A 4,897-nucleotide genomic window follows, 5' to 3' on the forward strand; every position below is an offset into this window, starting at 1 on the left:
CTTTAGCTTATTGATGAGCTTTGTGGTCACTATGGTGTTGAACGCTGAGCTGTAGTCAATGAACAGCATTCTCACAAGTGTTCCTTTTGTCCAGGTGGGAAAGGGCAGTGTGGAGTGCAATAGAGATTGCATCATTTGCAGATCTGCTGGGGCGGTATGCGAATTGGAGTGGGGTCTAGGGTTTCTGGCATGATGGTGTTGCTGTGAGCTACGACCAGCCTTTCAAAGCACTTCATGGCTACAGACATGAGTGCTACGGGTCAGTAGTCATTTAGGCAGGTTACCTTAGTGTTCTTGGGCACAGGGACTATGGTGGTCTGCTTGAAACATGTTGGTATTACAGACTCAGACAGGGAGAGGTTGAAAATGTCAGTGAAGACACTTGCCAGTTAACCAGCGTATGCTCTAAGTACACGTCCTGGTAATCCGTCTGGCCCTGCGGCCTTGTGAATGTTGACCTGTTTAAAGGTCTTACTCACATAGGCTGCGGAGAGCGAGATCACACAGTCGTCCGGAACAGCTGCATGTTTCAGTTTTATTTGCCTCGAAGCGAGCATAGAAGTAGTTTAGCTCGTCTAGTAGGCTCTTGTCACTGGGCTGCTCTCGGCTGTGCTTCCCCATGTAGTCTGTAATAGTTTGCAGGCCCTGCCACATCGAACGAGCGTCAGAGCCGGTGTAGTATGATTCGATCTTAGTCCTGTATTGATGCTTTGCCTGTTTGAAGGGTTCGTCAGACGGCATAGCGGGATTTCTTATAAGCTTCCGAGTTAGAGTCCGGCTCCTTGAAAGCGGCAGCTCTAGCCTTTAGCTCAGTGCGGATGCTGCCTGTAATTCATGGCTTCTGGTTGGGGTATGTACGTGCGGTCACTGGTGGGATGACATCATCGATGCACTTATTGATAAACCCAGTGACTGATGTGGCGTACTCCTCAATGCCATCGGGGGAATCCCAGAACATATTCCAGTCTGTGCTAGAAAAACAGTCCTGTAGCTTAGCATCTGCTTCATCTGACCACTTTTTTGTTTATCTAGTCACTGGTGCTTCCTGCTTTAGTTTTTGCTTGTAATCAGGAATCAGGAGGATGGAATTAAGGTCAGATTTGCCAAATGGAGGGTGAGGGAGAGGGAGAGCTTTGTATGCATCTCTGTGTGTGGAGTAAAGGTGGTCCATAGTTCTTTTCCCTCTGGTTGCACATTTAACATGCTGGTAGATATTAGGTAAAACGGATGTAAGTTTCCCTGCATTAAAGTCCCCGGCTACTAGGAGCGTCGCCTCTGGGTGAGCGTTTTCTTATTTGCTTATAGCGGAATACAGCTCATTCAATGCTGTCTTAGCGCCAGCCTCTGACTGAGCTGGTACATCTACAAAGAATACAGATGGAAACTCTCTCGGTAGGTAGTGTGGTCTAAAGCTTATCATGAGAAACTCTACCTCAGGCGAGCAACAGCTCGAGACTTCCTTAGATTTCGTGCACCAGCTGTTGTTTACAAAAAAATACATAGACCGCTGTTCTATCCTGCCGGTACATCGTATAACCAGCCAGCTGTATGTTGACGTTGTTGTCATTCAGCCACGACTCCGTGAAGCATAAGATATTACACCTCGCTCTCTGTGGTCCAGACCTGTTAGAGAACATGGTTTGGGGGAAACACCTCGCTCTCTGTGGTCCAGACCTGTTAGAGAACATGGTTTGCATCCCAAACTGCAACCTATTCTCTATGTAGCCTTATGGGATCTGGTCAACAGTAGTGCACTATAAAGGGAATAGGGATCTGGTCAACAGTAGTGCACTATAAAGGGAATAGGGTGCCATTTGTGACGTGGTTGGACTCTGATCACAGCCTGGTTTCTGAGTGATAGGACTGAGAGGCTGAGATGCAGAAAGGCTGACAGGCTGAGAGGCTGAGAGGCTGAGAGGCTGAGTGGCTGAGAGGCTGAGAGGCTGAGAGGCTGAGTGGCTGAGTGGCTGAGAGGCTGAGAGACTGAGTGGCTGAGAGGCTGAGAGGCTGAGAGGCTGAGTGGCTGAGAGGCTGAGTGGCTGAGAGGCTGAGTGGCTGAGAGGCTGAGAGACTGAGTGGCTGAGAGGCTGAGAGACTGAGAGACTGAGTGGCTGAGAGACTGAGTGGCTGAGAGGCTGAGTGGTTGAGTGGCTGAGTGGCTGAGAGGCTGAGAGGCTGAGAGACTGAGTGGCTGAGAGGCTGAGTGGCTGAGAGGCTGAGTGGCTGAGAGGCTGTGGCTGAGTGGCTGAGAGACTGGCTGAGTGGCTGAGAGGCTGAGAGGCTGAGAGGCTGAGAGGCTAAGAGACTGAGTGGCTGAGAGACTGAGTGGCTGAGTGGCTGAGAGGCTAAGTGGCTGAGAGGCTGACAGGCTGAGAGGCTGACAGGCTGAAAGGCTGAGTGGCTGACAGGCTGAGTGGCTGAGTGGCTGAGTGGCTGAGAGGCTGAGTGGCTGAGAGGCTGAGTGGCTGAGAGGCTGAGTGGCTGAGTGGCTGAGAGGCTGAGTGGCTGAGTGGCTGAGAGGCTGAGAGGCTGAGAGACTGAGTGGCTGAGAGACTGAGTGGCTGAGAGGCTGAGAGGCTGAGTGGCTGAGAGGCTGAGAGACTGACAGGCTGAAAGGCTGACAGGCTGAGTGGCTGAGTGGCTGAGAGGCTGACAGGCTGACAGGCTGCTACTCTCAACAGTATTTACACTCTTTTATTAGATATGATCAATGATGTCTGGGGGAGAGGAGAGGAGAGGAGAGGAGAGGAGAGGAGAGGAGAGGAGAGGAGAGGAGAGGAGAGGAGAGGAGAGGAGAGGAGAGGAGACATCAGCAGTAGATTAAGTCTGATCTGCAGTACAACTGGTAAACAGGGATTTGCAGAAAGTGATTTAGCATTGATTACCTTGCCTACTGCAACCATGGACTAACTGCATTATGCAGGCATTATTGATAGGCTGACGTGTCTGTGCTGTACTATAGTGTACAATCATGTACTGTAGTGTACAATCATGTACTATAGTGTACTATCAAATCAAATCAAATCAAATGTATTTATATAGCCCTTCTTACATCAGCTGATATTTCAAAGTGCTGTACAGAAACCCAGCCTAAAACCCCAAACACCAAGCAATGCAGGTGTAGAAGCAAGTACTATATAGTACTGTAGTGTACTATACTGTACTATAGTGTACAATCATGTACTATAGTGTACTATACAGTACTGTAGTGTACTATACTGTACTATAGTGTACAATCATGTACTATAGTGTACAATTGTAAACTATAGTGTACTATACTGTACTATAGTGCTGTAGTGTACAATCATGTACTGTACTGTACTATAGTGTACTATACTGTAATATAGTGTACTACACTGTACAATAGTGCTATAGTGTACAATACTGTACTATAGTGTACTATACTGTAGTGTAGTGATATAGTGTACAATCATGTACTATAGTATACTATACTGTAGTGTACCGTAATGTAGTGTACAATACTGTACTATAGTGTACAATCATGTACTATAGTGTACTATACTGTACCATAGTGTACTATACTGTACTGTAGTATACTATACTGTAGTGTACTGTAATGTAGTGTACTATAGTGTACTATACTGTACTATAGTGTACAATCATGTACTATCGTGTACTATACTGTACTATAGTGTACTATACTGTACTGTAGTATACTATACTGTAGTGTATTGTACTATAGTGTACTATACTGTACTATAGTGTACAATCATGTACTATAGTGTACTATACTGTAGTGTACTATACTGTACTATACTGTAGTGTACTGTAGTGTAGTGTACTATACTGTACTATAGTGTACAATCATGTACTATAGTGTACTATACTGAACTGTAGTGCTATAGTGTACAATCATGTACTATAGTATACTATACTGTAGTGTACTATACTGTACTATAATGTACTATATTGTACTGTAGTGCTATAGTGTACAATCATGTACTATAGTGTACTATACTGTAGTGTACTATACTGTACCATAGTGTGCTATACTGTACTATAGTATACTGTACTGTAGTATACTATACTGTAGTGTAATGCACTATAGTATAGTATACTGTACTATAGTGTACAATCATGTACTATAGTGTACTATACTGTAGTGTAGTGTACTATAGTGTACTATACTGTACTGTAGTATACTATACTGTAGTGTAGTGTACTATACTGTACTATAGTGTACTATACTGTAGTGTAGTGTACTATACTGTAGTGTAGTGTAATATACTGTACTGTAGTATACTATACTGTACTGTAGTGTACTATACTGCACTGTACTATACTGTACTATAGTATACTATACTGTACTGTAGTGTACTATACTGTACTGTAGTATACTATACTGTACTATAGTGTACTATACTGTACTATAGTGTACTATACTGTAGTGTAGTGTACAATCATGTACTATACTGGGGGGTTGCTATAAGATGGTCATAAAGTAGTGCACTATATAGGGAATAGAGCTCTGGTATAAAGTAGTGCACTATATAGGGAATAGGGCCCTGGTCTATAGTAGTGCACTATATAGGGAATAGAGCTCTGGTATAAAGTAGTGCACTATATAGGGAATAGGGCCCTGGTCTATAGTAGTGCACTATATAGGGAATAGGGCCCTGGTCTATAGTAGTGCACTATATAGGGAATAGGGTCCTGGTCTAAAGTAGTGCACTATATAGGGAATAGGGCTCTGGTCTAAAGTAGTGCACTATATAGGGAATAGGGCTCTGGTCTAAAGTAGTGCACTATATAGGGAATAGGGCTCTGGTCTAAAGTAGTGCACTATATAGGGGAATAGGGCTCTGGTCTAAAGTAGTGCACTATATAGGGGAATAGGGCTCTGGTCTAAAGTAGTGCACTATATAGGGAATAGGGC

Source organism: Salmo salar, chromosome 22 (genome assembly GCF_965601325.2).
Source record: "Salmo salar chromosome 22, fSalSal1, whole genome shotgun sequence".
NCBI lineage: Eukaryota > Metazoa > Chordata > Actinopteri > Salmoniformes > Salmonidae > Salmo > Salmo salar.